Source organism: Ursus americanus, chromosome 5, assembly GCF_024610735.1.
Source record: "Ursus americanus isolate L20-20 chromosome 5, mUrsAme1.1.p, whole genome shotgun sequence".
Classification (NCBI taxonomy): Eukaryota; Metazoa; Chordata; class Mammalia; order Carnivora; family Ursidae; genus Ursus; species Ursus americanus.
In genome coordinates this window covers 7260058-7283444 of record NC_142131.1, presented here as the reverse complement: position 1 = coordinate 7283444, position 23387 = coordinate 7260058, and the positions used below count along the sequence as shown (strand labels likewise).

The following is a 23387-nucleotide window of genomic DNA, read 5'->3' as shown; positions in this document are numbered from 1 at the left end:
ATCAAAATGGAATCTTGACCAACACTTTTTGGTCATTTTTCACAAAAAAAGTTAGGGCATTTCTTTTGGTGATTATACCCATGCTGAAAATAGGTAATTTTTAAACAGGTATTTGAATTTGAGTGTGAGATAAATCCTCTCTCTACATATTTTTTTCTCATGCCATATGCTAATTGAGAACCTGTTTCACAACATTTGTACTCTGGGCCTCAGTCTAATGAAGCAGTTTACACCTGGAATATTGCCAATCAATGTTTCACAGGACAGAGATATTTCAAACCCAAATCTGGCATTTAAAAATATTCTGCTTGGAATATTGATAGCCAAGATTGACTTCGGCAGGGTGGGGATATATAACCTTCCCACAGAGAAGAGAATCAGGGGAAAGGAAACTACACTATTTGATGCATAATATTTATTTCGAGCTTGGTGGTAAACTGTTAGAAATTAAAAATCATAATGCCATGTGCTATTTTATAGTCAATCTTAGTTTCTAACAGTCCTGAGCATTTAAATATCAGTGGTGACAAGAGAAGTTTGTATTTATTTTAAAGTGATGATGCTGGTGTAGAAGACAAAAAAAAAAAAAAAGAAAAATGCTTGGCTTTGTAATCAGTACCATGTGCCATCTTAGCAAATCCACTGAATATTGCTAAAAAAGTATATTTTTATAAAATAAAATACTGTAGTAACAGTTATCTTTGTAAAGGTGGAAAAAAGTGCTCTGTATAAATGTATTAGCATCAGGAAGTCTTGAAAATCTTATTTTGATGTTGAAAAAACTAAACTATACATCATTGTTACTTATCTTCAGTGAGCCAAATCCCAGGAGCATTGATTTGACAGCTAAACTGGTAGCACTAGATGATACACTCCCCCCATTACGTTTTTTTTTTTTTTTTACTTAAAAACTTTTATATCCTGTAGGAATCTATCTGAAGTCATTCTGATGGTCAATCATCTATACATTGCATGAACGTCTCAAATTCAAATACTTGAAAGTCTTAGAATTAAGATAAAAAAGAAATAAGAAAAAAATAATAAAATAAAAAAATAAAGAGTTCTAAACGAGTTAATTTTCTATGGAAATAACTTTAATAAGTGATATAATAATCCATAATTAGCCTAATGTTTTGCTTCCAGTGAGTAAAAAAACATCACACTCTCTGAGTAAGCATGATGCTTTGGTAAATGGATGGTATTTTTGTGCACCCCTCCTTCCAGATTAATATAACCCAGTGCCATGGACAGCAGGGTGTGGACTAAATTTCAGTTTTTCTGTCTCGGCTAGACAAATCTGCTCAGTTTAAAATCTGTACAAATGTTGGAAGCCTGATGATTTAAGCACCTGTGACAGTTTAAAGATAATTTCTTGATGAATGTGACAAGACAACTTGCACAAAGATTTTTCTTCAGAAGCAAGTTTTGGATACAGGTTTTGCTCAAGTGCTTATTTCATATTGTATTCCCATTCTCTGTGATGATTTGGCCTCTAGCTAAGCCTCTGGCTTATTCTCCTCTACTTTTCACCCCCATCAAAAGTTACTTTCCAATAATACTTGCTGTATTTGTATTTTCCAAGTCAATACCCAGCTTCACACATCCATGTATTGCAAATATTGGCCCTTCTCTTTAACAGTTTCCCATCATACATGTCATCTAACAGCTTCTGAAAACACAACATAAATTTTCATACTTTCTATGGCAACTGTGACAATATACCATAGAGATCTCCTGCCACAAGAAGCACTGATGAGTGGCTCTGCTATTTTTACTACAATGCTAATTATAAGGCCATGCTTCTCATGGGCTGCTCCTGGCATGGGCATGATGGTTGATTCATTCCTGCAAAATCTACGATTTCTATGACAAATGACTTTGGTTCATGGACTTTCTGTTGGTGTGACCAGATCTTCCTTAGAGATATGCTGCAGTCTGAAACTGTTCCTACCCTGTGCTACTTCTTTCCTACTCTCCCTCCCAGGAGTCAGATCTTCATCATGCCTTCTCTGACGCCTTCCTTTTTTCCCTTACATGTGTTTCCCTGATAAATGTCTTGCACAAATAATCCCACCTTAGCATCTTTTCTCTGAGGATCTGAACTAACATAAATTTTACTGAGAGTGGTCCAAAGGGGGGAAAAAACCACACACGTGGCAAGATTGATATTGGAGACAGGATCAATCACTGCCTCACTAGTGAAAAAAAAAATGCTATCCTAAGTGGTAGGTGAGATATGGAGAGTATGTTACAAGAGAGTAGGCTAATTGCTAATGATTTCACCACTGGAACTGTGTCCCTGTGGAAGGAAATTCTTTTTTAAGTGCAATGATTCAGCCATTTAAAAAAATATGAGGATAAAGGGAAGCATCAATGATAAAAAGGCAATAGGCTTCTACATTATATTGATGCCCTGCAGAGGGATAATGAGAAGCTGAGGGATGTAAACAAGCAGTTAATGGCTAAATATGAGCTTCAGAGGGTCTCTTTGGTAACTTAAAAGGAGACCCTTATCTCCTAGAGTAGAAGAACAGATACAGCAGCAAATTGAAGATTTGATAATTATAGTTGCAAAACTCCCAAGACATCTGAAAATTCCTTCAAGGTCAATCGATTGTTCTAAGATCAAAGACTTTTTCTGGGGCCCTGAAACATGGATTGGGGATATCTAGAAGGATGTCCATATAGATGAGGACTCTACAAATGCCTCTGAATTGGCAGAACCCATGCTTGCCCAGTAAGATCTAGTTCTTCCACTCCGTTCCAAGATACTGCAGTCTTCTTTCCCATGAGGCAACAAGTGGGAGACACCCCCACTTCTCCTGGCTACTAGGCTGATAACTAGAGTTAGAGCCTACTATAATCTAGGTAAGAACCTACTGAGCCTACTAAGGAAAGAAAGGTACAATACACTAAGGAAATGCAAAAATTCGGAGGATGTACATACAAGAGCTAGGATGTACCACTGTGCTTGGATTTTGAGAGTACTTAATCAGAAGGTTAGAATCCAAGACCAGAAAAGCAAGAATTCATTGATGTGGGAGCCTGAACCAAACTTAAGTTTTTAACACCTTGGTAAGGGCCCTAGGCAATGAGCAAATGCTAGGGCTGCTCTTAGAAACCCAGAAAAAGTGATGGCTAAAACATTAAGTAAAATGGAATGCCTGAGTTTCCTTGGAAGTAAGTAGTGAAGGGAATAAAGAGGCTGAGGCCATAGGCATGTTGGAATGGATACGTTATGTGAGGTAGGAGGATGTATCATATGGTTATGTTTCATAGGAGGACCCTGAGATCACACTAGTCATCAAAGCCGTCAGCATGTGTTGATGAGAAGAGCACAAGACCATTAAGACATTTGATGGTGGCTCTCCTCTATAGGCAAGGGCTGATGGTATAGGAAAATCTGTCTTAGAGCTGTGCTTTATAATACATATGGGGTGATGCTACCCCAAAATAATAGAAGCTAGGTCTCAGTGCTTGAAAACCAGAAGGCAGGGGACTTTAATACTATAATGACTGACAAGGTCAAACAGGCAACCAAGGAAGCTTCGCCCACAGGGAGTTGTGGAGATGATTACTAGAACAGTGAGCCCCCAGCACAAAATAGATGGGTAGACAACAAATGTGCTGGAGACCCAGGGGTTTGGAGAGGTCACCTGAATAAAAAGCTCAGGGTCCAGACCTGTGCCATTGTTTAGGTTTGGAAGACACTAATTAAAGAGGTGGTTAGTTCCGTGCATGCAGCATGATAGAACATTATAGGCTGTGATGATTCCGCATCATATCCCTGTACAGTGAAGAGAGGGGAATGCCCGTACATTTGAAGACAGTTGGACACAGAATCTAATTATGAGTTGATATTAATAACTAGGGACCCAAAGCATTGCCATTACCCCTTTGTGAGAGTGGAAGCTTAGGTGTGGCAGGAAATAATGGGAGGGAAGATTAAATGTAATGGTTAAAGTCTAACCCATGATAGGACCACTTTGTCCATGGATCTACCCAATGGTTGTTTCCTCAGTCCCTGAATGTAAAATTAGACTTTACTTGGCAGTTAGAGTAATACCTCATTGGGTTCTTAGATTGTGGGTCAAGAGCTAGGACACTTGGGGAAAGCCAAGTTGCAACTTCTTAGAATTCCATCATCCCTCCAGGTAAGATAGTAAACAATAAACATCATTTTCTCAGAAGTATGTTAGATTATTACTACCATTAAAAATCTAAAGGTTGTAGAAGTGGTCCTTATTTTGTCTCTGTTTAATTCACTAGTCTTGCCCCTGTAGAAACCCACATAGATTTGGAAAATGTCTGTAGACTACTACAGATTTAACCAAGTAACAGCTCTAGTTATGGCTGCCTTGCTGGATGAAGCTTCATTGCTAGGACAGGTTAATAAAGTCTCAGGTACATCGATTTGGAGAATGGGTACCCTACCATCCTGATAATAAAAAAGGGTAATAAGCAGCTCATGTTCATATTGTATAAAAGTAAAAAGTATTCATTTAAGGTTTTGCTTCAGAAATACTTGAATGCTCTCTCTCCTCTGTTATAACCTCTGTTGTAATATAGTCTGAACTGAACTGAACTGCTTGGGAATCCCATGGGATGACTCTGATTCATCATATCAATGACATCACACTGATTGTACAGCATGAGCAAGAGGAGAATAGTTCACTGGCAGCCTTGATAAGATACATGTGTTATATATGATGGGAAGTAAGCTCTACAGAGATTTAGGAGTAAGGTACTCGGTGAAGTTTCCACGGCCCAGTATTCAGGAGTATGTCAGGAACCACCCCAAAGTAAGGGGAAGTTTGATGCAACTAGCACCCTTTACCCTAAAGAAGGAAGCACAGTACCTGGCAGGCATTGTTGGGATCTGGGGCAATGCATTCCATACCTTGGAATGCTTCTCTGGACCATGTATGAGATGACATGCACAGCTTCCAGCTTTTAGGAAGGCTCAAAGGAGGAAAGAGCCTATTGGGGCAGTTGGTCTCGAGGCCACAATTTTCACCAGTAGGTGTCACCTTCACAGGGGGCTATAGATCACTCCACTGACCTTCTCTATTTCCCCCTCAATAAGTGAGCCCATGGAAACCAAGGAGGATGTGCTCCCTAAATCTGAATTCACAAGTAGAAATCTGTAGTACAACTGGTGGACTGTGGCAGGCATAAAAATATTCCATTAAGATACCTGCTGTGGCGAACATAAATGATGGAGAGCTAAACGTCTGGGGTTCTGAATCCATCACCACATTCATGCTGAGGCCATGCTTTTCCCTGGTTGGTCCCAGCCAGTGATTGAACACTGGACAATACTAAGGAAGACCAACTTCTGTAAAATTAAGGACTCCCCTGACAGGTGATGTGGGCTTAAGGACTCCTCTTCAACCTGGCCAAAACTTTCTTAAAGCCATGCTGCCATCTGAGATCCTTCCTACCTAATCTCTCCCTTTCCTTTCTCTATCACAGTGGTCGTACGTTTGTCATGTTCTGACAGGTCTTCCTCCCTCCTGCAGCTTCCTCCTCTTTTCCTCTCATAAGCATTTCTTCCAATAAATCTCTTATACTTCTGTATTTGTTTTGGCATCTGCACATTTGAGGACCTGAACTAATATTTCTTCCTATAGGCATGAAACTGAGATGTTATCCAAAATTTACCCTCTAGAGAGTCATAGTCTTTCTGGACTAGCGCTTTAATAAGTACACTTTTAAATATATCAAGTAAATTTTTTCATCTTTTTCTTTATTTTTTTTAATTTAAGTACAGTTGACACACAATGTTACATTAGTTTCAGGTATTCAACATACTGGTTCACCCTCACTGTATGTTATGCTCGTTACAAGTGTAGCCACCATCTGTCACCATGTAATGCTATTACAATACCATTGACTGTATTTCCTGTGCTATATCTTTTATTCCCATGACTTACTCATTTCATAAATGGAAGCCTGTACTTTTTTCCTTTAGGCATTCACTTGGTAAAACTTGATGGATACTGTCTATTTCCTGAATAGGCAGTTTCAAAGTTCCTCTCTGATGACAAACCAGTCTTTTTATATACCTACACCCATAACCATGATTGTAACTATCTATCCCTCCATCTCACTATATGCATACACGTATGCAATCTGTACTTTTGTATAAGCTTAAATGTCCCTTAATATTCCCAGGTAGGGAGGAAGGATTAAGTTGAGAACAGAAATCTGAGCATATATATTTCACAAGAATTCCCTAGGACTCACCAACTTTTATGAATAATTGCTGCTTTAACGTTAACATCTCAAATCTCAATAAGTTATTGACTTCAGAGTTGCTATTCTTCCAGCATTACACATGTGTGCTATTTTCTGCATGGTGCAAACATGGGGCAATAATTGGAGAATTAGGGAGCATCTTTTTTGTTGGCGTTGTATGTCTGTCTTTGTTATTGTTCGTTTCTTTTCATTAGCAGATTATGAAAGGGACATGTATATAAGGCCACTCCACCAAGCTGAAGCTATGTTAGGCTCAGGTTAACATGATCAATGTGTATTAGTGATACTCGCATTTCTTTTCACATAATAAAGTGTGTAACATTTTTCTGCCTGCCTGAACACAGTTCTTTTCCAGATTAGTTTCTAATATTATTATCATGGATTTTTTTTTAGGTCTTTTTTTTTTTTTAAGATTTTATTTATTTATTCGACAGAGAGAGAGACAGCCAGCGAGAGAGGGAACACAAGCAGGGGGAGTGGGAGAGGAAGAAGCAGGCTCATAGTGGAAGAGCCTGATGTGGGGCTCGATCCCAGAACGCCGGGATCACGCCCTGAGCCGAAGGCAGACGCTTAACCGCTGTGCCACCCAGGCGCCCCTTTTTTTAGGTCTTTATTGTTGTTTAAGTAGTTCACTCTCGGAATAGATATCCTGATTTTCTGCTTCTAGATCTAACCTGATATTTCATTCTAAATAAATAAATAAATAAGTTTATGAAGTGTGCAAAGCAGAATGGACTCTTAAAGATGTTCATATTTTAATCCCTGAATCTAGTGACCATGTTGTGTTACATGGCAAAGGAATTTGCAAATATAATTAAGGTTATGAACTTTGAAATAAAGAGATGATCCTAGATTATCTGGATGGAACCAATCTAATCACCTGAGGAGACAATGTTCTGTGCAAGAACCAGAGAGAGGGGGCGCCTGGGTGGCACAGCGGTTAAGCGTGTGCCTTCGGCTTAGGGCGTGATCCCGGCGTTACGGGATCGAGCCCCACATCAGGCTCCTCCACTGGGAGCCTGCTTCTTCCTCTCCCACTCTCCCTGCTTGTGTTCCCCCTCTCACTGGCTGTCTCTATCTCTGTCAAATAAATAAATAAAATCTTAAAAAAAAAGAACCTGAGAGAGGCCTCTGTGAGAAGCAGGGGCTTCAGTTGTGCGACTTCAAAGAACTGGTTTCTGCTACCATTCTGAAACAAGCACAAAAGCGCGTTCTTCCAAGAGACTCCTGATGAGAGTGCAGTCATTCGTCACCTTGATTTCAGCCTTATTAAACCAGGAGCTGTGAAACCAGCCAGGCCAACCAGACTTTTGACCTATACATTTGTATTGTTTTAAATCACTAAGTTTGTGATAATTTGTTGCAGAAGCAGTTGAAAACTAATAAGTGGATTATCCATAATCATCTTTTTTGCCCACCCCAGGCAAATTTAATCATCTACTACCCTGTGCAACCTGTGTATCGCTTTAATGCACTTATTATTTTATTAGACTTTATAACTTGTTTTAAAATTCCCATCTTTCTAACCAGTCTATGAGATCCTTGAAGGTTACATTTATCTTTAAATTTCTGGTGCCTAGTACAGTAGTTGAACTTTTGAAATAAGGAAAGAATACAAAATTTAGTACCAGTACAGGTGGTATATTTCTCCCATGTATAAGAAGTTTAAGCACAGCATAAGTGGTCAAAGCTTAAGTAATTTCCTTTATTTACTTATCACAAAATGTTCTGCCTTAGCTTTAAGTGAGTTAGTGAAATATTTTTAATCCAAATGATATTGGTTTTCCCATATAAACTCCAAAGTGCACAGAAAACCTTTTATAGGAAACTATTTACATATTTTTTAGAAAAAAATGCTTTACATACTGATTCCTAAAAGGTTTTTATGCCTCTATATTTCTCCTTGTAATGGTGAAAAAACATTTTTCTATAGAGTAATATTTTATATTCAAACGCAGCTTTCAACAGTATCAGTTGTGTGCTTATTTAATCTTAAAGAATATTTCACAATGGGCTTTCATAGTTAATAACATGATTGTATTATATAAACTGCATATCATCATTAATCATTGCTGAAATCCCTAAACAAATCAGGACTCTGTTTTGCACTCTTAAGCACTCTTGCAAATACCATATTTTCTATCAGCTAGCACTTGACTTTCTCTATTTGATATGATACCTGGATTTTGTTAAAGTGTGTGTTAATGTAGCCTAGGTATTTTGACTCCCATGTCAGTTATTCATGTATAATGTATAGCCCCATGCTTGGCAAAAACATGCAATAAATAGTAGTAAATATTGTCGTGGTTTTGATTGTTAATTGATTATTAATATTTTTGGATTTTCATGTGATCCTTTTATAGAGACTGTGTATTCTTGATACTTGACTGAGGAAGCAGAATATGAAATCATCTAAACCATATTTGACATGTGTCACAATTATTTATTGCTATGTAACAAATTACTTCAGAAGATAATGATTTAAAACAATGGTCTTCCTAATAGAGCTCCCTTATTTGTGGAACAGGAATTCTGGCTGGACTTTGGTGAGTGAGTTTTCTATTCTGTGTGGTGTCCACAGAAGTCACGTGGTGGTAATCAACTGGCAGATAGTCTAGTCCCGAGGGTAGAAGGCGGCCTCACTCACATGTCTGGTATGTTGGCAGGGATTTGGCTGGAAGGCTTGTCTCAGCTGGTGCTCTTGACTTGAGTGCCTACAGTTGTCTTAAAAAGTCAGACTTCTTAGATGGTGACTCTAGGTACCAAGGGCAAGTACTTTAGCAAACAAATGAGAAATTGCATGGCCTTTTGAAGTGTAATATTGAAATTCTCACGGCATTCTTTCATTGTAATCTATTGGCTGTTACAGTCACCCAGATTCACAGTGAGGGAATAATCTGTAAGAAGAGCATCAGAGAATTTGTAAACATGGTTTAAAACTCACATGATTACATTTGGGGGGACACTCTTGTATCTGGCAAATTATCCATTCCTAATAAAAGCGATATTTCCGTTAAACCAGAAACTGTATAATGTCTGTGTTATGTAGTGAAAAATAAAAATAATGAAACTTTCTTCAAGCATTTCATATATTTAAGTTGGATCTGTCTAAAGGCATATTTGAATTATATCATCATGTATTCATATGTCATCAAATAACTTTTTATATTAGAAATTTCTTTCAAAATAAATTATTAAAATATAAGTACCATTTTGCCATTATAGATAATGGTTTCATGATCTGTTTTGAGAGTCACTTATATATTATAAGAACCAATAACTAATATTATAGGTGACAATAAAGTTTTTCTATAACACCATAAATTTATTCTATCTTCATCTTAAGAGGAAAAGTTAGAATTAATGTACATGGCACATGATTGGATCCCGCAGAAGTAAAACTCTTCAGCTTTTTGCTGAAAAGTAAGTTTGAAAATATTACAACATATAAATTCCAGAAAAGTAGAGTGAATATCACCAGTGATTCCCAAAGCAGCCATTTTATGCATAGTATGTGCAGAAGTTCTAATTGGGATCTCACATTCTGTCATTTTCTGAACACTTTGAAGTGAAAGTGCCCTCTGCTTTGGATTATTCAGATTTTTTTCCTCAGAGAGTAACCTAAGCTTGTCAACAGAAAATAAATTGTGTTGGGTGGCAATGAGAAAAAGAGGCAAGGAATTAACAGTCCATAATAATGTGGTCCTTTACTACTACAAAACTATTCCTGGTTAACCCCATTCTGAAACACAGCAGAAAACAACTAACGCACACACACACTAACACAGGAGGATATTAATCTCTATAGTTGTAAAATGAACTAACGTTGAGTAATTTCAAGTCCACATTTTTAAATATGGTCAAAAAAATTTTGGAAAAATATCCAAATAGCTTAAATTTTTGTTCTCTGGAATTTTTCTGAGATAAGAATTTTTTTTCTTGTTTCACACCATATAAAACAAGTACGGTATTAGTGGCATATATAAGAAAGAGGTAGCGTGCATACATGTTGGCATGCATATCTGCGCATAAAAATTTTTCCTTATCTACCTCCAAAGTTAGAATGAGAATATTCTCTTGTGTCTTCTTTTAATCTCCCTATTTTTTCTGTGACAGTAACATACTGTTGATAGCTTTTAATATATTATATATTCAGTTGAATGTCTACGTAAGCAACAAAAATGTTTTCATATAATGTTATAAGATAATAATAATTTATAATAATGCATGTAGAGCTGAAGTTAAGAATAAGAGAATAATAAGAATAAAACTATTCTTATTATCATAGGTATTCAAATACTGGAAACCATCCACTACAGGCCAAAAATGTTCAATGTCACTTCCTGTGGATTATACCCAATATGTGAATTAGTTTTAAATGGTTTGCATTATATTTTAGAATTAAAAGAAAGTTTCAAGATCATCTAAACCAGTGCCTTATTTTCTTCAGAGATGATATGGGCTATGGATATCTATTCTATGAGGGAGGTACCTGGACCCCATAGGCCTGTATTCTTGCCTGTATGTAATGGTGTTTACATGAATATCATATCATTAATATTTATCATAAACTTGAAAGCAGGTTTCAGAATTGGAAAAGGTAAGTAAAAACCAAACCCATTGTATCAACAAGAACCAAATATCTTTGATATTGAGAAATAATTAACAAGCTATCAAATAATTACTCAAAGATTTGTTCCTTGAAAGGAAAAAGGATAAAGTATTTAAATTTACTAAACTGATCTTACGTGTGTATAATTTATTTTTTTTAATGAAAGACATATGCATTATACTACAAATGTTGCCAAATTACTGTTAGATATGAAAAATTAAAATTGGAAGTTACCCTTCAGGCCAAAAAATAAAATCAGGTTATCTTGAGTATTTATAATTTATTATATGCATTTTGTTTTTCTATAGTTTTACAATTGGCAAATATATTATCATCATATTTAGTAGCTTAGGAAATAGAATTTGTAGCTATGATTTTGTCCCTTTTATAGATCTCATCTTTGTTAAGCTGAAATTGTTACCTTGCTTTTTAATCCATTTTGTGTAATATTTAAAATATTTAAAACCATTTAAGATGTAAGGCAATGGAATATTAACAGAACACAAACTTTCTTTTCTATCCATCCTTTGCAGACAAACACAAATTTGAATCTAATTCTCCCACAGATAGTGGTTTTGGACAATCTACTTAACTTCCTTGACCTTCAGTTTCCATCTCTTTAGAAAGTAGATAATAATAGGAAACACTTTAAAAAGTTGTTACAAGGATTCAGTGAGTGCATATGATTGCTAATGAAAATACACTTATGCCATCTAATAGGAAGTAAAATAACTCAGCTCTGAGAGTCAGAAATGGCTGGACCATGTCTCTGGAGAGATCTATTGCAACAACTTAGCTAACATTATTATAATTTATCAGGAACCCTGAGTGCCCTTGAATTCTATTTCTTTTTTGTAGCTAATCAAAATTAGGGGAGAAAATGAAGCTTCATGACTACTCTCAGGAAGTGACAATAAATAATTCAGTCAGCAGAGAAGGGGTAAAAAAGTGGAATGGGTATTCTTAAACCTCTCAATATAGAATCACAATGACAAAGGTCCTAGTGAGAGAGGATTAGCTGGTTTCCCTCCCCCAGTTATAGATTTGCTCTCCTCCATCACCTCCCCTCTCTCCTCCAAAATACAATAAATTTAATATAACTAACTTCTCAGGTCAGAGTTTTAACCAATAATTTGCTTTTATTACACATAATTTCTCACAAATGAGATCATTATAATTAATCAGATACCCAGTATCTACGTTTCTCACATCAAGAGGGGGAAAAAGGTGGTCCTATAATAATGTCAGTTTATATAAACCAAAATATTAAGTGTCAGTCTGAAATAAGCTGAGGAGTGCATTATTTTTCCTGAGATCCTGATGGGCAGAGAACCCGGGATTGGAAGAGATTAAAATATTGCTGACATACTCGTCATCTTGGCAATTCTCTATTTCCACAACTCTGGTTTCCTAGGAGAAACTGATTAAAAAAGCTAAGCTAACCATCATAGCAACTCCATGGTGCAGAAAGGAAACACCTAACTCAGTAGAAGAATGAGAGGAATAGAGAGTGTGAATAGGAGGAACTGTGTTAGAAATATTGTCTGAAACTTGGAAATAGGCAGAAAATATTACTGGGTGTTCTTTAAGTGCGGTTCTGAGCTTGAACCTTGCATTTATTTTATATTGACTGGGCTGTTTTTCAACTGTGTAGAAGTAGAGTTTAACATGTAGATTTTTGTCTGGAAGAGATACAAATAATTTCTTTTGGTAGAAGAGACAACCCCAAAGGTAGGGTATTAAGCAGTTTTGTATCTAACCCAACCATTATATATGAGCATCCCTTTATTAAATTGCCCATAAATACCCAGTTTCTCAAATGTTCTTTGAATTCTTTTAATCACTTACTTGTTTTCTTATTAATAGTTTAATAAAACCTTAGACATCTGTTCATTTTATATTCAAATGACAATTGCAATATTACTCTTTTGAAAGTTATACTTTAACTATGTACCTTTTGGCAAAGGACCAAAAAGATCTAAGCAGACAAATGTTAGAGAACTAACACTATTTATCACATGAGTATTCAAGGAGAAATAGTTCTATTTGTTAATCAGCTCCTGGGCACTCCATTATTGTGAAGATTCCAGGTTATTGTCAAACAGGAAAATTGGAAGAAGCAAGAGGGGCTAAATTGATGCACATTAGAAAGAGCTGAGCCAGATAGCTGGCAGGTGAGATAATATTTCTTTCTTTATTGGAATTGAGGAGACTTTGGAGTAGTTATGATGAAACAAATTGTAAAGATTGACATTAATAGCTAAAAGACAATTAGGGGATTGCGTTGTGCTTAGTGAAAATATCTTTTTTTTTCATTTTTGTGAAAAACTAACCACAATGAAGACATATGTGGGTTTTGCTTTCTATTGCTTCTTTGAATATGTTAAAGCAACTTCTTAGGCAGAATATGTGTGAGCAATTGTCCAAAATTGTATAAATTTCCTAGGGAAATGTGCTTCTAAGAATGCCGTTTCAAATATTTACATATGATAGAGCATTTTATAGAGGCAAAAAGTAACTAGACTAAATTGTTAACATAGGTACGGGAAGGGAAGACCTTGCTAAAGATTATTAGGGTAGTAATTAGACTGATTAAAGTATCTGGCCACCTTAACTGGTTTGAGGTTATCGGCTGGGTGCAAGTGTGATAGCTGTCCGTGTTATAATCTATCCTTTCAGAAGTTTCTCTCTATCACATGTAACAATAAAGTTGGCCCCAAATTATCTTCCAGAAAATCACTCAGATATATATTTTTTTCAAAGGTGATGGATAATATGATTCTAGCCTTTTCTCAGGTTTAGAAAAAAAATTGTTTAATAGAATACGTGCTGGACTTTACATGTGATAAATGTAGGTAAAATGCTTACTACACTTCCTGATAGTGAACATTAAAGAAAATAAAAAAGAAAACAAAACAAAAACAAAAACAAAAAACAAAGCTTAGTTCTTCCCTAAGAATCAAACATGAGTATTAAGGAATGACATGAAATGAATACAAATAGCAACAAAATCCTGAATTATAAGCAAAATTTATTTAAAAATTGGCACATGCATGCACACACACATAGACATATGTATTTTGCAATCTTCGCATTCATCATTAACTCTAAAGTTAAATGAACGGCTATTGGATGAGAAATAATTTTTTAAATTTCTCCCCCAAGCATTTTGGAGGCACGCTGGGTAGTTGGCAGTATTTATTTCTTGGAGCATTAGTTTCTGAGATTCCTTCCTCAGTTGATTCTGACCATGTTGTACATGAAATGCCTGCCACTCCTCTTCACTTCACTTTTTCTCAACTCCCAAATTCTATACAGTTTTCAACACCTATTTTAAATGCTGCTTCAGTTAAGTGCTCCCAGGTCCTCCAGCCTAAACCATTATTCCCTCCTCTGATGTATCTAGGCACTTTTTATATTTTTGTAAGGTAAGCATCACTTGCTACCATTTATTAAGTGTATTTACATCTTTCCTTCCCTATTGAACCATAACCTCCTTTATTCAACAGCATTTCATTCTCTAAACAATTGCATTTTAATTTTGCTCTGTTGCTTGAATCAATACTTTATATCCACATGGTATAATTAAGATTTTGCAGAATATGAGAGGCAATCAGACTTCCTCTGTGCTCAGCTAAGGATGATGTGTGATGTTGGTCATCCATCTTCACCACACAAGTGGCAATTATGGCTATATCTGTTCTTCTTTCTCATTACAGGAGAATATAGCCCGAGAAAGCGAAAGGTGACAGGAGAAGAATGGTAGCAGTTGAGTGTACCTGCAGTCCTGAAAATTCTTGATAGGATCTCCTTCCCACAGGTCAGAGGACTGGAAGGTAATTCCCTTTTATGATCACATGGCCCTGAAGCAACCACAGCTTTTCAAGGAAGCAGCAGTATTTTTTTCTTGCTGACAGATATCCTCTGCACAGGGTTTCAAGCACTTGGGCCAGAAGCACTATCTATGCCTCATTACCATTTAAATAGGCTGATCAATGAGAATTAGCATGTAATTTGAATTACAACACCCACCTCCTGCTTCTTAGAGCCTGGGTTCTCCAGCCTCTTTAAATAGCTGCTACTTTTTACAGTGAGGATTCCTCCTTCTCTTCAAATCTGAAAACAGGTGTATGCCTGGGCTTTAGTGCAAGAACTTGAATAAAGCGATTGATCCCTGGTTCTGCCTGTTCTTCATCTGTAGCCAGTACAACTTATGTCCTGTTAAAACACCAGCTATGTAATAGCAGCCCCCTCAGCCAACTCCTACAGTGAATATTCTGATTCAATGTCACCCTTAGTTTCAAGTCTATTATCTCATTATACCAATTTAACCAATAAATAATGTTATCAATTTGGGTCAGTGGACACACTCTGTGGGGCAGGAATTCAAGGACTATGATGGCTACTCAGTAGCCATAAGAAACTTGGACCAAAAAATAGAAAGATGAAGAAAGAAAAAAAGAAAAAAAAATCTAATTTACCATGTAAACTACTCTTCATCTTTCTTGTATTGCTTATGTCATAAAATTTTATGAAAATTAATTATGCAATTATATGTGTAAAAAAATTTATACGTATTACAATGCCATGAAAAGGTACAGCTATATTGTCATTATCCCTTATACACAGATATATCTATATGACCTAATTAACTCTCATGATAAGATTATTTTACAATTTGACATGCTTTATTATTGTTATTCATATTGGCAACCATTGCAACATATTTTCCTATATATAGTTAAGGCAATAAAGAAGTGTTTTCCTGAATCCGGGTATGATTGCCAGTCACTGGTACATACTCTGAAACTATAAGCGATTCCTAGCTGAAAGTTCACAGATTATTAAACGTTAAGATGATATAAAATTCTCTCCTGAACACTACCCAGTAATTCTTCTGGACTTCAAGTTACTTTGCAACTCTAGAGATTTCATAATTTGATTTAGTTGGGAAAAGATGTGATAGTATTATGCAGCAGTACACAATTCTCTAGGGTCTAGCATGTGTAAAATATTCCTATATCTACATACCAATGTTGTATTTTTCATTCGATCATACTGTATCATCTATTTTTGTTTAAAAGTGCAGTTTCTTGTTGAATTTTCTCTCTTCCCCAAATATTCCAAGTCTCCTTGAAGTCATAGCCTTTATCTCTCTCTTTTGTTACTCTCTCATCAGGACTATCTTAGCCCCTGGGTCCCAGTTAACATTGAGGACATATGTATTGAATGAATGAACAATGGTGGCTTCAAATACTAGTTTGAGTGGGCTTTAATTTCCTAATGAACTCCATCAGCTACCTCCGCTACCCAAAATAAACATATTGTAGACATAAAATTCAAGGTTGCTTTGAAAATACATCCTCAGGGGAAGTTCTGTAGCCTACTTTCCCATCTAGGTTACTACCTGTAAACATCTCCTCTACAGAAACAAATGAATAAATACATAAATACATGAAAGCAGCCTGGCCAGGAGACAAGCTACAGAGGATTCTAATGATGCCCCAAAATGGCTGTATGTTCTCTACTGCCATTTAATGATGATGCAGCATTAAAATCCATAGATCTCTTATTTAGAAATATGTAGCTAAGACCCTAGTACTTAAGTGTATTTATCTATGGGGATTTAATTTTTTTTAATTTTAAATAATTATAGACTCATAAGAAGTATATAGGTGGTTATAATATAAAACCATTTTGCCATCAAATACTTTTATTTTTACGTTTCTCTTCTCACTAAGGAAACAGTTCCCTATTTAGCCTCTGTAATAATCTTGTATTTCCAAGGATTTGAGATAATAGTTTATGGGATCATTCAAGGAGGCAAGAAAATAACAACAAAATCTACAAGAAGAAATTAGGTAAATCCCTCTATATTTGTCCATTAAAACTTGTTTTGTTTTGATGATACCGCCGGTATTTAGCTAAATAAGACTATGAGCTGCTTTTCTACCTTTATTCATTATTTTCTATGTAGTCCAAATTGAATTCTTAACTATTTCCTTCCCATATATACCCCAAAGTACTTGCCATAAGTAGTTCCATGCTCAGGAGGAAATCATTGTCTAGAATTTCCTTCTTGTTCTCCAGAATTTTCTATAAATCCTATCTAAGCTGTTAAGAGTAACTGAGTCATTTAAAATTTTAAGGGTTTAGTTGAGCAAAAATCAATTTGAATCAAGAAGTATCAGACCAGAAGTTGTTAGGATGTTGGTTAGGATTGACTATAGCTTAAAGCCTAGTTGGCTGTTTGTGGTTGACTGTCCTTAGGTTTCAATTTAATTACTTTGAAGCATTTATGGGCTTGGATTTTGGTTTGCTTCCATAGGCTGCCACAGCTTCAGTCCAATGGCTTATTTGCTTAATTGACTTAATAAACCTTAGAAAACATATTTAAGCATCATAGCTTCAGTGTGGCCTTCTCTAATTCCATTGGCTAGATGAACTCTCTTAGTCTTCCGAATCACCCTTTTTATGAATATATAATTTGGGGGGGGGTTAGATTATTTTATGTCTCATGTAGGATTTATTTATAAGTATCATTATCTTGCCTTTGGACTGTCATCTCCCTGAGGGCAGGATGCAGCAGTTAGACACATTTATGTTTCTCAGCTTCTAGTTGACAATTAGTATTTTTGAAAAAGTGAGAATTTGAAAGAATGAAAATATAAATATGTGTCCCAAAATATCTAACTTTGTTTCCTAACCTTCCTGCTAACCATTCAAAACTTGAGAGAGACGAAAGTGGGGGAGACTGAGAGAAAGAGAGAGAGTGATAATCTTATACATACCTCTGACTTTGCTGAATTTAAATGTTCCATCTTGTGTTGTGCTGGAAATAAAGTTTATGCCAGCAGGTTCAAAGTTTTTAATTCTTAGAAGTAATTATTATCCTAAGGAACTAACATATATAAAGTCGGAATGGTGAGATTATTCTTGTTAGAAATCACATTTAAATTAAAATCATTTATTATGGATGTAGCCTGTATTGTGTAAGTGCTGAATATAGTACTTAGTCAGCTGGAGTTCTAACCCAATTTATTTCTTTACCACCAATCACCCTGGAAATAGCTGAATATCTGGGGACTCATTGTGTGAACTAAAAATAAAATTTGTTACTTTTTTTTTTAACCCAATCTTAAGACACAGTCACTATTTTCACAGTTCTTATTATCCCTATATATTTCCTTAGAACGTAGGAAATTTTATAGTAAATTATTAACTAACAATATCAAATAAATTATTCATCTTAAAGGATTGTGAAAAATTACCCCAAGGATGAATGGAAGAAAATTCAGGGAGAACAAATTGATATAACCAAAGGGTTATATATTTTTCTTCTAAAATGTAAGCCATTTTTATGCTATTTGTAGCTAAAGCTAAGAAAGGATGATATTAGTAACTTTTTAAGTTAAAAATATGATTTGAGCTCCTTATTTTTAAGGAAAACAGGCTTTCTGTAATTTGGGGAGATTTAATACTAATGAAGTTCTGCTACTCTGTTGTGAGGGTATGGTGTTTGATTTTCCAGAATTTTTCTATTGATTTATCAGTGAGAATTTATATAGACTACAGTTATATTTTAGAGATAGGTTGTGACTTATTTACTTAAAGCTGATATTAATTTTGAAATCACTGGAATGGGTAGAAGAAGGATATGAAGAGATTAGTTAAAAACAAATCAACACAATTTAATAATAAAATAACTATCTTATTTATATACGTCACCAAATCAAATGAAAACATGTGTTTATTAACTTTGGGTGCTTTAATTTCATAAGAATCTTAAAGTCTTTAACTATTACCTCTCTGTTAGAAATAAAAATATTCACCAAAGCAGTGTCACCCAGAATAATTTCACCACCCAAAATATCCTCTGTGCGCTTCACCTGTTCACTCATCTATCCCTATTCAATTATCTATGCCTCCTCTTGATTCCTTTGCAACTACTGATTGTTTTACCATCTCTGTAGTATTGCCTTTCCAAGAATGGCATGCAGTTGGAATGATACATTATGTAGCCTTTTCTGACTGACTCTCACTTAACAACACACACTTAAGATTCTTCTATGTCTTTTCATGGCTTAATTACTCACTTTTAAAAATTGTTGAATAATATTCTTTGCATGGATGTATCACAATTTTTCCATTTACCTATTGTTAGATATCTTGGTTGCTTCCACTTTTTAGTAATTATATACAAAGTTGATATCAACATTTATGTGCAGGTTTTTATGTGGGTGTATTAACCATACATCCTTTTGCTTTTAAACTAAATATTGAAAATTGAATTGTATTCCTAATTATTGAAGTTACTTTAGAGAGGGCATGTAAAGGTCATATGTCAAATATTGTGCTAATTCTTGCACAAATGTATAAGCTATATTGCATCTTTCAATATGATTATATTTAGAGAACATAACAGAAAGTTTGCAGATGAAAAGTGGTCACTATTTTAAAATCGTCTGATATAATTTTTACCAATTGTATTTATTTTATAATTTTTTTAAGATGCCATCTTAATAATATCTACTCTTTTAAACATTTCTCCTGGGAGTCAGAATTATATATGATTGAATTTAGCATGATGGACGCAAGAAAATGATTGGGTCAGGCTTGTCTTAAGGCTGCCAGCGTCAAACATATGAAGTTATTACAACCAAGGTCTACAAAAAGTCGTAAAGCAGCAGACTTGAGAAAAATGAAGGGAGCCTGTGAAAGTTACTGTACTATTTGTTCACTGGGAAGAGGTTGGGGAATGATCACTGACCTCTAAGTAACAGAGAATGGAACTCATCTTTCACTTCTGAATGAGCTCCTTGCTGTAATTGATGGCATCTCCTGAAATGGCTGCGATCATTAGGGCTCCAGTGACTGAATTAAAAGAAAATGAAGGATGCAGATGGCTGTAGTAAAGCACGGAAAATGCATTTCTTCCTGGTGACAGATACAACTGATCATTTTACAGGAAGTGCCTTGCTGAAAGTGTCTCAGCCATGTAGTTCTCAGGGAAAATGAAGAGTAATGTAAAAATTGGACAAGATGAAACTAGCTGTTTCATTCCAGATATTGACTACACAAGTCACTTTCAATAAATCAGCTGCTTATTGTACCTAAGACAGCAGTTTGTTAATATTATGAAGGTGCTACAAAATGTTCTTTTTGGTTAGGCAATCTTGAACATCACATGATAAAACAAAAAGTTTTCTTTAAGTGGTTTTTTGGTTTCTATTTGTTTTCCAGTTATCAACATTTGAACCACTAGACATATTTATTTAGAAATAACTTTGATGATGATTAGGAACAGCCAAAAATCAGCAAACTTCTTCTGTAAAGGGGCAGATATTATATACTTTAGACCTTTGTGAGCCATGTAGTCCCTGTAACAGCTATGCCACTCTGCCATGGTAGAAGAGAAGCATCCATAGACAATGGTTAAAAAAAGAAAAAAGAAAGTTATGACTGTGTTCCAATAAAACTTTATTTACAAAAACAAACCACAGCTGGATTTAGCACTCAGGCTATAATTTGAGGATCTCTAATCTAATGTTTTTGTTTAGCATACTAAATTTTTATGCATTCATTGTAGAAGACACAATGGTCACCATAAATTTTAGATGTCATTGTTAAGTCACAGAGCATAACAAATTTAATTGTGAAAGATAATAGAACTGAGTCTTGTAAGAACCAAAGAAAAAATCAGGTAGGGAGGTAGTTTATCCATATATAGAGCGATTTCTTTTGTCTATTTCTAGTTATATGAAATTCTATGGGGTCATGACTTTGGAAATAAGTAGGAGGGTTTATGAGTTCAAAGGTTAATAGAAACAAAAAAAATTAGTCTAAAGTGTGTGTGTGTGTACACAGAGTGATTTCTTAAGAGAGTAAAAAAATAACAATAATAAGGATTTAGCTATTAATAAGACCAAGGGTGACTTCCATAAGAACTCTTGAGAAGCACTCAACAAACTGTGGCTCACAAGCTAAATTTGGCCCGCTACCTGTATTTGTGCCACAGATGGATTGTACTTTTTTAAATAGTTGAAAAAAAAGCAAAAACATTATATATATATATATATATATATATATATATATATATATATATATATATATAGTGGCATGTAAATATTCTGTGAAATTTAAATTTTAGTATTTACAATAAAATACTGAATTTTATCAATAAAAGATGTGTGGAAACTTGCCTTTCTTATTATGTAAGTCCTTATTTACTATACTTGATTTTCCCTTTTGACCCTTCAAACCATAGTTTGACCCTTTGACCATAGTTTACTGACTCCTTCTCTTGAGTGTATCTCCTAGGACTGGAGTGCTTCCACAACTGCAATTCTTTATCATAAGTCTGTTGTTCTTTGACTTCATAGAAAAGTGAAGATATTTATTCTTTCATACCTGTGTTATCTAGGGAAACCTAGAATTACAATAAAAGTTAAATAAAATTTTCTTTCAAAATTCTGTGCTCTTAAAACTATGATACACATAAAATATTTTCTTTGAAAGTGAATATCAAATTAGAGTTATTCACGATTATGTTAAAAATAGAAACAGCCAAAAATCTGAACCATCATGGGAATGCTATAGTTGAAAAATTGAATAAATGTCTTTACTTCTACATAACAGAGTTCTCAGTGTCTGGAAAATCTCATCTTGCAACTTCGTGGGGGTTATGTATTGAAGCAAAAGGTGGAGTTGAACACCTATGGTAGGAGAATTCTAAGATGTCCCTGAAATTTCACTCCCCTTTGTACATTCCTGTATAATCCCATCTTCTTTATTTTTTTTTAATTTTATTTAAAAAGAGAGAGAGAGCGCACGCACATAGGAGCAGGGGGAGGGGCAGAGGGACAAGCAGACTCCCCGCTGAGCTGGGAGTCTGACAAGGGACTCCATCCCAGGACCCTGAGATATTCACCTGAGCCAAAGTCAGATGTTTAATGGACTGAGCCACCCAGGTACCCCTCCCTTCCTCTTTAATGTGGGCCAGACCCCTGAATATGATGAGATTTCACACTAGTGATTAGCTTATGTTTTATAGCACTGCTGACTTTCATAAGGGAGATTTCCTGGGTTGCCTGACTTAATTAATTACATGAGTCATTTAAATCTGGGTAGAGAGGTCAGATGAGGAATTCAGAGATTCAGAGTAGTAAGAGGCAGGCTTTAGAAGTTGAGAATGTCCCCCAGTGAACAGCCAGCAAGAAAAGAGTGACATCAGTTCTATAACCTCAAGGAACTGAACTTTGCCAATGACCCGAATGAGCTTTGAAGAGGACCCAACCCTCAAATGAGATAGTAGCTCTGGCTGACACATTGATTTTAGCCTTGTGAGACCATAGGCAGACCAACTATGTTGGGCCAGATTGTTGACACAGAGAAACTGTGAAAGAATACATTTGTGTTTCTTAAACTGCTGAATTTGGTAAGTTGTTATACGGGAGTAGAAAATTAATAACACACTCAAACCATTTTCAGAGGAATAGCATCCTTTGCCTTTATGTTTAATCATCTGTGGCTCTGTTGTTCTCTTTCAACTGAATGTCCATTTCCCAGTGTGTTTATAGTCCTTTATCTCTGTTGTTCATTTCTTACTCTTAGATACTACAGCAATGGCACTTTTATTTGTAGAGTCATTCAAAGTGATTAAAGGAGCAGGGGAAAGCAAGCCTATCACCAAAACAATGTAAAATGAGTGGTAAATATTTCTCAAATAATTATTCTTTGATCCTATGTTTATGAGGGATTTGGCATGTTTTCTACTTGGGCTTCAGTCTCCACCACATTGCTAGACTTCCTCCTTTGTTATTTTGCACTGTATTCTCCAATTCCTGATTCTGTATTATGAAGAACAGTTAGCCTATTCTTAGTTCCTTCATGTTTTTCCCAGAGGCCACTTTATCATAATCAAATATGCACATATCTGTTGGTCTCAAAAGAAGATGTTCTTCCCTGAAACAAACCATTTTATTGATTCTTATTTTCACTATTTGGGAGAGAAGGGGGGAGGCAACCTGTTGTAAGATTACAATATGTAAATGAAATATTAACATAAGGTATTTAAATGCACAGTGTGTGGTGATGGTGGAATGAATTAGTAATTACATATGAACTTTGCAGAGAAGCTTTAAAAATTGCTCTACTCTTCTCTAGTGGTCCTTTTATTGTTTATTAAAAGAGAAAAATATTCAAAACTTAAACTTGGAATTGGCCTGCTCTCCTCCCAGTTTGGGGTGAATATCAAGCTGGCTAGATATATCCCAAGACATGAGTTGTATCTGTGAATGATGTTCCAAATGTTGGACTTAAAATTCTAGAGTGCAACTTCACAGCAGCTTATGATATCTTAATTTTATTTCAGTTAGAGTTTGCCTTTCTGTGTTTTCACCTCTATTTACTCATCTCTTCTCACTGTTTCTGTACTTTACATTTTCTATTTCAGCAAACATAGCATATTTCTTCTTGTCTTTCTGGAACGTTCAATCCAACTCAACCAATTTGC

The 23387-nt window shown here is 35.4% G+C and overlaps 1 protein-coding gene across 3 annotated transcripts in view; it reads left to right on the top strand.

Moving 5' to 3' along the window:
• Positions 1-23387, top strand: part of LOC123799262 (uncharacterized) — a 1380163-nt gene that overhangs the window by 1003066 nt on the left and 353710 nt on the right. For all 3 annotated transcript variants that reach the window (XR_015724344.1, XR_015724346.1, XR_015724345.1), the window contains one exon: positions 14593-14709. The gene's annotated coding sequence lies outside the window, so the exon portion shown is untranslated. The remainder of the gene's footprint in view (positions 1-14592; positions 14710-23387) is intronic.